Source organism: Antedon mediterranea, chromosome 11 (genome assembly GCF_964355755.1).
Source record: "Antedon mediterranea chromosome 11, ecAntMedi1.1, whole genome shotgun sequence".
Taxonomy (NCBI): Eukaryota; Metazoa; Echinodermata; class Crinoidea; order Comatulida; family Antedonidae; genus Antedon; species Antedon mediterranea.
In genome coordinates this window covers 15,933,743-15,946,694 of record NC_092680.1, presented here as the reverse complement: position 1 = coordinate 15,946,694, position 12,952 = coordinate 15,933,743, and the positions used below count along the sequence as shown (strand labels likewise).

The 12,952-nt window shown below is 31.7% G+C and overlaps 2 long non-coding RNA genes across 2 annotated transcripts; both read right to left on the bottom strand.

The window, feature by feature from the left end:
* Window positions 1-1,569: 1,569 nt before the first annotated feature.
* Window positions 1,570-2,498, bottom strand: LOC140062866 (uncharacterized). The gene is made up of 3 exons (XR_011847538.1): window positions 2,276-2,498; window positions 1,800-1,919; window positions 1,570-1,635 (listed from the first exon to the last, which is right to left on the bottom strand). It is a non-coding gene; the product is annotated as an uncharacterized lncRNA (long non-coding RNA).
* Window positions 2,499-9,914: 7,416 nt separating this feature from the next.
* Window positions 9,915-12,415, bottom strand: LOC140062933 (uncharacterized). Its single transcript, XR_011847558.1, has 4 exons — window positions 12,225-12,415; window positions 11,514-11,671; window positions 11,052-11,136; window positions 9,915-10,509 (listed from the first exon to the last, which is right to left on the bottom strand). It is a non-coding gene; the product is annotated as an uncharacterized lncRNA (long non-coding RNA).
* Between the last annotated feature and the right edge of the window lie 537 nt (window positions 12,416-12,952).

Here is a 12,952-nt window from a genome sequence, read left to right as displayed (position 1 = left end):
GGGGCGCTAGTTCAAAAGCACATTCTCTTAAAAGTTTAGCAGGCAGGTCTTCTGGATGTCCTGCCTTTTTGGGTTTTATTGATTGTAGCAATCTCTGGACCTGTCCAGGATAGATTTCAGGAGGCGGCTGCGAGGATGGAAGATATGCAGGCAAGTTGTTTTGGTCCAGAGCAGGTAATTGGCAACAGACATCCGCAAAGTGCTGATTAATTGACTCAGCGGTTTCCTTTTCGTTAAGACCTGGAATGCTAAATGACTGCTTCTGATTAAGATTACAAAGTTTTCCAACATTCTTGTGCCATTTGGAGGAGTCCGAATTGTGAAGGCCAGAAATCGCGTCTTGGTAGTAAGATTTTTTCGCGTCCATAATCGCTTTTTGTACCCCATTTCGAAGTTTTTTCCACTTGCTAGATTTTCCAAATTTAACATATGCTTTTTGTCGTTGCTTTATGAGTTGTTTCACTCTTTTCGAAAGCCATGGGTGATCAGTACTCCTCATTTTCAGCAACTCAGTCGGGAAATTACTATAATATGCATTTTGTAGAGTAGTAGCTAGCATCGCAGTTTTATCATTTGTATCCATAAGGTCGTAGACATATAGCTAGCATGCAGAATGCTAAGTTACAATTACAGTTGGTAACTTTGATGTTGAATCTTATTCATTTAGGTGAGTTTTTGTTTCGCTAACAGGAGAGGCCTAGCTAGGCCTAGGCCCGAATTTGCTGCTACTGTACTACTAATACTAGCACTGACAGTCTCGAGTAGCCTAACTGCTGCCTACTTCTGTCTCTAGAAGTAGAGTGTAGTAGGCCTAGGCAGTACACTGCTAGCTAGGGCTACAGTAGACCACCACCAGAAGGGATGTATTTTTGTTTCTATCATGATGAATTGGTTTAATTTTTAAAGATTTCAACTATCTATTCGGCAGTGAAAATAAAAAAAAAAAAGAAAATCTAAATATTGTTTGGATGTTTTACTGATGCAATATTTTAAAAATATTTTCTGTATCAAATGCAATAGGTTCAAATTAGCATTCCGCAAATAAACATTTTATGCAGATATTTTGACACAAATTTCTTTTTTTTTTTAGGTTGATTGATTGAACAATAAGAGCAAGTAGTGAGAAACATAAAATGTATCGTACAGTGGCAACATTCACAATTTATTGAAACGTTTCTTACTATTAAAATGACACTTTGTAATGGATGTGAGCGATCTTAGAAGACTATAGCTGTCGTAATTACTGCCACAATCAACACATTGATAATTAGTAGACAAATTGACACAAAAAACAATACAGGAATTCAATAAGATATACTGTATATATATATTTTATTAACTCCTTTTGCACTGTAATATTTACAGTAAAATTATGAAGTGTAAGTAAATTTGAAGAATTTATCCTGTGTACTGTTGTAGTAGTTTTTTTTTTATTTATTGAATGTTATGTTTACAAAATAATATATAATACAAAAAAAATTATACAATATTTTACAAGCTGGACAAGAACATATTGGCCGAATGCAGCAGGAGAGTCAGGAATATTTTTCCTGCAATATCCAATCATATTCCAATACCGAGTCTATCATTGTTGTCTTTGGGTGACCTCTGTTCCAATCTTCATCAGCTCAACGTCTTTAAAAAAAGTAAAAGCAAAGTATTTATTTAGTGCAAAATTGGGCTAGTGAAATTGCTTACTTTGACATAGTCAAATAAGTATACTACCTTTCTATGGTAATTAAAACACATTACTTATAACGTTATAACTTATAAAAAGAGAAAATAAATATTTGACTTACTACAGTACAGAGAACATTTGTTTGTGTTGTAAAATGGCTAAGCTGGCTTTTCCCCTCTGTCTACTTGTACAGTGCTGCTGGAAGGTTCTCAATTTCAGGCTTGTATTGCAACCATTTTCCCTGAAAAATGTTATTTTTATCATAAAAATTAGTTAAACAAGCTTCAACTGTAAATATATATGGTACAGCAAGCTGGCTGTATTTTCGGAATGTAGCTAAGATTGATGGCATATAGCCTAGGCCAGTCTATGAAGAGTACAATGTATAGGGCCTAGCTGGGCATCTTCTGCAGGGACCCGATTGTCACAGTCTGCTTGCTACTAGCCTAGTAATATGCAGCAGCATGTATTAATTATTCTAGGCCTAGCCCTGAACTGAAAAAATTTCAGGCTAAGTTAATTAATTTACCTTCCTGTTATTATTGCGTTATATATACTGTATTATTATATTTAAAATAACCGTCTAGGCCTACTTACCGACAAATTAACAGCTCAGCTTTACATATTTATACGATCAGGCCAGGGAAACCCACAGTCGAGTCGCGTCGATCTCTGGTGGTGTTGTTGTGTACATACAACGTGCATCGTCCATTGTTAGATCAGATCTCTGCTGTGTGGATGCTCATTAACATATCATGCATATGTATGAGTTAGCTCTACCGGCCTAATTTCTGAGCCGATGAGTTCGAAAAAATGGTAAACTTATTTTGATTTTTTATAAGCGAAATCAATATTTTTTTCGGATTTTTTTTCGGTGGAAGTGAATAACTTTATGTTAACTACAGAACGGTCTATTCAAAATTAGATTTTTTTCATCTTTATTTTTCATTTTTTGGGGACAATACATCTTTAACCGAAATACAGACGGTTTTTTGTTCAAAAAATTACTTTGACTTCTAGTCGAGGTTTTCGATCAAAACATATCTCATAATGCAACGCGCTTGTTTGGCTACTCTGTATGCATAATAAAAAAACTTCTTCGCGATCTGTGTGAAAATACCTTCTCAACCGCAACGAGTTGTAAACAATCCTAATTAGCATCATGCATAATGCATACTCATGGTTTGAAATCTTTGTTTACTTTCGCTTGTGACGATTTTTCAGACGAAATGTAATTAAATTAATGTACCTGTTAATTACCTCAACTTGTTTTTGGCTCAAATTTTCGACTTAAAGTGAATAACTTTAATATTACTTTGATATGGCCAATTTAAATTTAGAATATTTTTTTTTTCCATTTTTTGTGTTTCAAGGGACAATACATCTTTAACGTTATGCGTTTTTACTTTTTGTTGTCTCGTCCATTTGGGCCATTGCCAAACAGGTTTAAATAAATGTTTGAACAACTTTCAAGATGGGAATTTCCATCTTGACGCCTACATCAATAGAATTATCAATGGATAATAAAATGAGTAGCCATGGCTACAGGAAAACAGAACATAACAATTATGATAAACATACAAACTAACCTTGTGGTAGCTTTAAATATAAAAATCAAATTCGTTAAACATAACGCGAACGATCGATATAATATTGTTAATTACAAAAAGCATGCGCATGAGTTCTGTATCTTTTTTTTTTAAATAACGCACTGATAATTGTGTGTAGTAAATAGTTGGATAAACGATAGAAACATAAGAAAAATGTCTTAAAAATCAATGCAATGTACAGGAATTACAAATGTTTATACCTCAGCTCCAAACCATTTTATGCCTATATGTGCGGCTTCATCACGCCCAACAACTTCAATAAAGTAAGTCGTGTAATTTGACCTTCACCGTATTTGAATATAAAGATTGTGCCTATCGGCCGTTGTGACATTTTCATATGGCCAGTTTTAGTTAAACAGTAGTTTTTGCATTCCTTTCGTAAGAGTTATACAAGTATAAAAGAGCGTGCTTTTAAGTGTTCCATTTTCTTATAAATATTATATTTTTTTTCTAAAATCATTCATCATCTTCATGTTTGATTTTGATAACGTCATCATACCAAAAAGTGAAAACATTATGTGGGTCCTGTAACAACTCAAAACTTTAAACGTATACGCATAAGGTTATAGGATGGGATTTTACGATCGTATTTTAACGTACGTCCATGTTTTCTTTATTTAGCTATCAGTCTATCCACCTCTCGTAAACGACCGACTTTCAAAAAGGGACATCTCGTAAGCGATCACCATCTCTGTTAAGAGACGGCTTCTCATAATCGCCCACATCTCGTAAGAGATCACCTCCTCTCATAAAGGACCACCATATTTGGTGGGGAATTTTGCATACATATTTATTATATCCAGGTTTAAACACATTTTAATTTAAAATCATGTAATATTAACAATAACGACAATTCAATTAAAATTGCTAATTGTAACCATTCTTAAAGATCTGACATCATGTCTGTGTGTGTATTGGAGTCTTAATAGATGTATCTGGTTCAATGGAAAACAGCATTGGAGATTATGTTGACAACGAAGAAGGATCTTGGGCCCGCTCAGTATTTAAGGTGACAGATGATTTAATTAAACATGACGTTTCAAACAGTAGTCGCGTTTTTACAGTTGGTGTTGGAGCGAATGCAGAGCCAGATATATTCGATGTCTTAGGATCAATTAAACATAACCAGACGTATACCAGTGGTGACGCCGGACCAGCTAAACACGCTACCATTGAAAAATGCTTTTGTATACTTGAGAATAATGGGGCACATTCAATAAGATCATGGGCAAAGGAAGAAACCATAAAGAAAGTAGTTTCCGAAAGGGATGCAAGGCTAATCTTGAATACTCTTCAATCAAACGAGTCATTTAAAAGAAAATTTGTAAATGAGTACTTACCAAAAGCATGTAGATCAATTGACAAAAATACAATTGTTAATGTGGGAAAGGTTCAATGTTATATATAAATATCTGGCGTAACAACTCTTATGTTCCCGATGGCAGGATTACCTCTATTTCTGGCCTCTTCTGCTATCACAAAAACGGTTGATGAAAAAGAAGCAACCACCGAAGACATTAGAACAGTTGTTGAAATGGCAATGTCTTCAGGTTGTATTAAAGAATCTTGTCTCAAAATATTAAGTGAGGAGTCTCTATTTAAAGTAAAAGATGCCTCAACAATTATTCATGGCTGTGTCAATGAAGATGAGCTTACGACAGAAAGAGCAAAATAATTACTGAAGATTGTTGAACCATTTATTTACGGAAGGACACCATTATATTCAGCACTAGCAAAAGCAACAGAAATGTTCCAAATATCAATGACATCGTACCCAAACTATTCCAAATTACTGTTCATACTGTCAGATGGAGATCCAACAGACAAAAGCAATTTAGAGTTGATTAAATCAAAGCTTAGCGATGCAGAGGTGACGGTAGTCGGTTGCTACATTTGCAGATCCACAAATGTTGAACCAAAGCGTCTGTTTAGTAATCAAGGAAGAGATTGGGAAGCAGGGGCTAAATTTCTTTTCGATTTAAGCTCTATAATTCCAACAGAGTTAGTCACCAGAGCGATCCTAATCAAGCAAGGTTGGCAAATTGACATAGCTAACAATGAAACAAAATTGTTTGTTCATCAATCAATCAAAGTAACATTTATTTCTCTTGTCTTTCATAGAAAATAAAAATTAACAGCAAAAATTATTAAAATAAGAGGGGCAACATTCCTAAAAAGCAAAGCTTGTATAAGGCAGCCCATAGAAACTAAAAACAACAAAAACAGGACAACACGGGAACCGGAAACAGGACAAAAACAGTAATGAAGACTTCAGGGTACCGAAAAGACTAAATATCAAAACTACAATGAGTGAAAGGATAATTAAACATAACTAGATAAGAGGTGCCGTTTCAATTTAAAAGAAAAACTCTTCTTAGACAAAGCACTTTTTATATTAACTGGTACGTTATCCCAGAGTTTAGGACCAGTGAACTTAATGCTATGTTTAAAAGAAGTAGTTTTAAAAAAAGTAATACGTATTTGATTTGCGCTCCGAGTACTGTGGTTATGAAAATTAAGATTGAAACTAAATAAATCATCAAAGTGTGATGGCAGGATCGAGTTTAGCCATGAATAGAGGAAAACACTTTGTTAAAGATGGTTAATATCCTGGATTTTAAGAAGACCAAATGAAGAAAATAAAGGATTGGAATGGGATAAAGGAGGAGCATTTGATATGTATCTTACGGTTTTCTTTTGGATCAATAACAGTTTGTTTAAGTAGGACGGGTATGTATTACCCCAAATAATATTACAGTAAGTGAGGTAAGGGAGGATTAGTGAACAGTAAAGAATCCGGAGTATGTTTTGAGGGATGAAAGATGATAATCTATATATGATACCAGAACTTTTGGATATTTTGTTTTCGATTTGAGTAATCTGATGTTTCCAATTTAGCTTATACAGTCCAGATAAACACCAAGAAATTTAGTTTTCTCAACAATAGGAATTAATTGATTTTTAATTTTTAGTTTAAAAGTACTAGTATTTAGTGGTATTTGTGAATTTTTGAACACCATACAACAGCACTTCTTTAGATTAACAGAAAGTTTGTTTGCTGAAAAGTATGTTAAAATTTTGGGTAGATTTTCGGTTGATATTTTAAAAAGGGCTAGGGAATCTGTATTTTTATCAGTGTAAATTAGGGTTGTGTCATCAGCATACAACAGAAAAGAAAACATATTTGAGGCATTATGGATATCATTTATGTATAATAAAAATAATAGAGGCCCAAGCAGGGAACCTTGAGGGATTCCACAAATAATAGGAAGAAAATCAGAAAGGGTGTGTTTAAATTTAGTGCATTGCTTGCGGTTTGAAAGGTAGCTTTCGAATAAATTATATACAGGGCCACGGATTCCATAATTATGTAACTTATATAATAAAATATCGATATCAATTGTATCAAAGGCCTTCGAGAGGTCAATGAAAATACCAATGGCAAATTCACCCCTCTCGAAAGCTCCAACAATTTCATTTGTTAATTGAAGAAGTGCGGTGGATGTATTATAGTTCTTACGAAAGCCAAATTGTTTTTTGTAAAGTATATTATTTTTTTGAATATAATTGTATGTTCGATCATAAATAAGGCGTTCAAGTATTTTGGAAAAGATCGGTAGCACTGATATAGGACGGTAATTACTGGAATCAGATTTGTCACCAGTTAGGAGTTACTTTAGCTAGTTAAGGGTGTCAGGAAAGGTGCCATTTACAAAAAAAAGGATTGAAAATGTAGCAGAGGGGTTCAGAAATAAAAGGGATAAGTTGTTTAATAATGGTTAATATCATCAATGCCAGGTGCTTTACTAATTTTGAGGCGCATAACAATATCCATAATCTCAAAAACAGTCACAGGATTGAGAAATAAAGAATTTGTGGATGGCGTAGGGAGGTAATCCTTAAAATTTGCATTAGATGTGTCTATATTTTTGGCGAGGGTAGGTCCAATATTAACAAAAAAATTATTAAAATGATTTGAAATTATGTTGGGATCCTCCGTTAAGTTTCCTTCGCAATTTATAGTGGACTCTTCGAAATGCTTACTTTCATTCGTTTTTATGAGACTATTTATAATTGACCATGTTCCTTTGATATTATCTGTCTGCTGCTTAAACTTTTTTTTCATAATAATCGCGTTTAGTTAATTTTATTAAAGAGTTAAGGGAGTTACGGAATTGCTTATATTCATTTATGTTTTTGTCATTCGGATAGCGGAGGGATTTGGAATACAGTTTTTGTTTATGCTTTATTGAATTTAAGAGTTCATCCGACATCCAGGTCTTTATTTTTTTTTTCCCTGCAGACTGCTCTTGAATTGAAAAATGTTTATCATACAGTCGTTTAAATTCAGTTTCAAAAGAAAGTAAAGCAATATTAGGATCATCCGTACCATAAACACCAGTCCAATTCATGTTAGACAAACCGTTTTTTATGTTTGAAATATTTGTTTCGTTAAAATTTCTGTAGGTATGATTAGGGCTTGCATAGTTTTTGGAACGGTTTGGTATATTTTGATAAGGGTGTAATGTTATAATGATTTCATGTAAATCACCCCGACCATCTAAAAGATGTATGCAAGTTAGCACGGGATACACTCCGTTGCCAAGATACATTGTCTCATTTATTAGTTTCCATAGACCTTAATATCTACATTAATCGGACCAGATCTAGTTTTAAGGCACATAAACAAAAGGATGGGACATGTTATGCAAATGCTTCCGCAGCAGTTATTCACCTCGATTTGCATAGGATTCGGGGCCGAGACGATGGTTATACTGGTTTTGAAGAGCTTCGTGACATTATGATAAGCAAGTACGGCATTAAAGAAGCTCAAAATTTGAAGGTGTTACATGAAATATGCCCACAGTACAGATTAAAGTGCAAAGAAGTTGATGTGAATGGAGCGTTAAAAGCCGTGGCAGAAAAGCGTCCAGTTGTGCACAGCAAAATTCTGATTCTTGTTTTAAGAAAAAAAAAACTTGTTTCAAGCAAAATATTTCTTGAAACAAGTAAATTTTGACTTGTCCGTATTTCAATACTTTTTGGCTTACCAAGAATCGTAAAATTCTTAACAAGAATCACACAAATTCTTATCAAGAAAATTATTCTTACCAAGAAATAATACTTTAAGAACAATATTCTTACCAAGAATTTAATTGCTTTTTTCATTCTTGTTTTAAGCAGTATCTGTCTTAAAATAAGTAACAATTTATCGATTTTTTAAAATAGAATTCTTGTTTCAAGCAATATTTTTCTTAAAATAAGTAAGAATATTCCGATTTGTATTTTTTTGAATTCTTGTTTCAAGCAATATATTTCTTAAAATAAGTAAGAATATTCCGATTTGTATTTTATAGAATTCTTGTTTCAAGCAATATATTTCTTAAAATAAGTAAGAATATTCCGATTTGTATTTTTTTGAATTCTTGTTTCAAGCAAGATATTTCTTAAAATAAGTAAGAATATTCCGATTTGTATTTTATAGAATTCTTGTTTCAAGCAATATATTTCTTAAAATAAGTAAGAATATTCCGATTTGTATTTTTTTGAATTCTTGTTTCAAGCAAGATATTTCTTAAAATAAGTAAGAATATTCCGATTTTTATTTTTTGAATTCTTGTTTCAAGCAATATTTTTCTTAAAATAAGTAAGAATATTCCGATTTGTATTTTTTGAATTCTTGTTTCAAGCAATATTTTTCTTAAAATAAGTAAGAATATTCCGATTTTTATTTTTTGAATTCTTGTTTCAAGCAATTTTTTTCTTAAAATAAGTAAGAATATTCCGATTTGTATTTTTTGAATTCTTGTTTCAAGCAAAATATTTCTTAAAATAAGTAAGAATATTCCGATTTTTATTTGTAGAATTCTTGTTTCAAGCAATATATTTCTTAAAATAAGTAAGAATATTCCGATTTGTATTTTTTAGAATTCTTGTTTTAAGCAATATTTTTCTTAAAATAAGTAAGAATATTCCGATTTTTAATTTTAATATTCTTGTTTCAAGCAATATATTTCTTAAAATAAGTAAGAATATTCCGATTTGTATTTTTTGAATTCTTGTTTCAAGCAATATTTTTCTTAAAATAAGTAAGAATATTCCGATTTGTATTTTTTGAATTCTTGTTTCAAGCAATATTTTTCTTAAAATAAGTAAGAATATTCCGATTTGTATTTTTTGAATTCTTGTTTCAAGCAATATTTTTCTTAAAATAAGTAAGAATATTCCGATTTTTATTTGTAGAATTCTTGTTTCAAGCAATATTTTTCTTAAAATAAGTAAGAATATTCCGGTTTGTATTTTTTCGAATTCTTGTTTTAAGCAATATTTTTCTTAAAATAAGTAAGAATATTCCGATTTATATTTTTAGTTTTCTTGTTTCAAGCAATATATTTCTTAAAATAAGTAAGAATATTCCGATTTTTATTTGTAGAATTCTTGTTTCAAGCAAAACTTTTTTTTAAAATAAGTAAACAAGAAGTCTATCAAATAAAAACCAGTAAATGTTTACTTATTTTAAGAAAAGTATTGCTTGAAACAAGAATTCTATCAAATTAAAATTCGTAAATTCTTACTTATATTGGGAAAAAATTGCTTGAAACAAGAATTCTATAAAATATAAATCATTAAAAATTTATTTTAAGAACGATAAATGAATACTCATTTTAAGTAATATTTTACTTAAACAAATAAATTCAAGAATGTTATAAAACATAATATTAACAATACTGTTATTTTCATTAAGAACTACAATTTACATGACATTAGGTACAATAATATATACAACTTCTTTAAAACAAACTTGTTTTTATTAATAATAAAATGCCATCAAAAGAAAACTTAAAAACATTAAAATGGTAAAATACAAATTTCGTAAAATTCTTCTCCCGCACCTGGGCTTTAAACTATTAGGTGTCTTTAAATTTATTAATGTATACTAATGATGATTCAACAGCCTTTGTCAAGTGTACAGGTGTGTTTTCATCACAAATCACTAACTGTTATAGGATAGTGAGGCCTACTTCTTTTCATTTTGGATAATCGAAATCCAGAAGGTAAAAAGTGGAGAGGAGAGTAACTAGAGCCTCATCTAATTTTGCTTTCTTTGTAGTTAGAATTGTTTGCTAAACTTTAATGTAGGCCATTTCTGTGTCCAAAAGCAATACCGGCATATTACCTGATCGGCGTGAAGACCAGGATTCTGGATCTTTATTCATGTTCCTAAACATGAAAAGAGATTAATATAGTTTTAGTTATTACTGTATTTAAAATATGTGTAACATCATCAACTAATTGGGTACGGTGTGGTTTTAGAGTCCTATATCTGGGGCGGTAAACACAAAAACATGACGCAATATTAGAACGGTGGTAAGAATAATTTTACATTATAAGACATAAGGGTGGGTGGAATATGCATTTGAACTTTTTAATCACAAACTTTGCCCTGTTTATACCGATCCCAAAGACAGGCCTGGCTGTATCTATTATTTTTAGTTAAATTATTAGGGTCTAAATTTATTTTTAATATTACTATTTAGGAAGACAATACGCAAAACGGTGCTCAATCCTGATTGATGTTTTTATTCCGTATCAATGTTTATAATAACAATTGTTTGATTTTAATAAATTATTGTAAACATACTGTAGTATATACCTTGAATTTTAAGCTAAGATAAATTTGATTTTAAAAAAACACTTTAAGATATTTTTTTTTAATGTACATAATGTTACTTGTATTTTAAATTTTAAAAAACACTAAATACCTTCAAGGTCGGCAGACTTTTTTTGATGAGTTTTTCCCAACAAATATGTTTGACAGATTTGACAACATATGGGTTATCTTTGAACCTAACCAAAAATAACAAATTGAAAACATTATATTATATAAATTTATTTAAATGAGTGGAATAATGTATGGACATAAACTTGATATACTGTAGCTCAAATTTTTAATAATGTAGCCTACAGTTTTGTAGGTGGTCAATGTAAAGGGAAGGGGAAAGGGTGGGCTGGCCAGGAGAGCATTAATATGTCAAAAATTAATATTCATAAGTCATTTATTTAATTTTAGTTGTCAAAGGGAGGAGTGCATGACACTAGCTTGAGTCGAACCAAGCTGTTAAAAATACGTACACAATATTTACACGTATTTTCCTCACTACCATTGGTCCATTATAAAACTATTTATGAATAGATAAAAGTACAAAAACATACACTGTACTTACCAGATGGAGGACTGGTGTTTCTCTTTAAAATACCAAAATAAACTATATTATTCTCTTCTTTGGAAAAATTTGCTAAGCACTTTTTTAAAAAGCTTTCTTTTGTATTTCATTCCTCTTTGCCTAGTAATAATTAGTATCCTTCGAACTTCTTCAATTACCTAACAAATAATTTAAGATATTGTAAATAACACAGTTTTTTTAAAAGAAATTTAATATAACAATTTTAGTTATGCAGTACGTATGTTTTTTGTTTGTTTTTTTAGTATGTTTTTTTTAAATTTAGAGTTAAAAACATTAAGTTTCAATATCGATGTGATCACTTCGGGGATTACTTAGTGTGTACAATTAATTAAATATAAAGAAGTGTTTTTAAATGTCATTATATTTCTCATTGGAATATGTGTATATAATATAATCCTTCGTAGATATTTCATGGCTACATTACAAAATAACTGTTACATTATAATTGTATTATCTATTATTAGGCCTTCCTTATACCTAGCTGAAATAGGTCCGACAATATTTGTCCTCTCTGTCAATGTCTGAACTAAAATGCTAAGCTAAACCTATACACCTGTCCGTCAGTACAGGCATAGTAGGCTAGCCTAGACCTACTAGTTCCAGGCCTACAGTATTACTAACTAGGAAGGAGCCTAGGCTAGGCCTAGACTGCTGGCAGATTAAAATATAATTATTATTAGGCCTACGAACCTGTTAAAATGTTGGCCACTTCTTCATCTATTTCTCGGATCTTCAACAAAGCGTCTTCCTTCGACATTATATTAGACTAATCTTACTAGGCCTATTGAAGCATTTAATATATAAATTGCGATGAAAGGTGTCTTTTACTTACAAACTCTAGATTTTGAATGATTACTTTAAAAAACCGTTGGCCATGAATCCCGCCGGGAGCTAGGCCTAGGTCATCGACCACACACAGTGTTGTTTTTCAACTATAACCAAAAATTTATCGCTGGCCTTTTACCCAGAATGTATAAGGTCATTATACTGCTCAACGTTAAAGCATGGAGGTATAAACCTCCATGGTGGTTAAAGCAAATCTATAAAACGTCTGGACCAACAGTAATACGACAGACAATAATAATGACACATGTTTGTTGCAGTCCGAAAAAAAGCGATAAGTTGGTGCCAGTAAACTGAAGTAGGTACAGTATTTGCTACCCTATTTGCTAAGGCATTATAATTCAATTCATGGAAATACTCCAAATTTTCGAGTAACATGTGGAATTGGTGGTTCGCTGCCCGGCAAGCTTTGGAATTTACAATTCGTTTTACAAGCATGTCATAAGACGCCATTTTAAGGACGAGTATAACAATCGGCAACCTCCTGCAGTTGACGATGGAAACATCAGTATATAAGTATGCCTGGAGAAAACGAGGATGCCAATTGAGGATGAAGTAGAACTAGGCCTAGACTA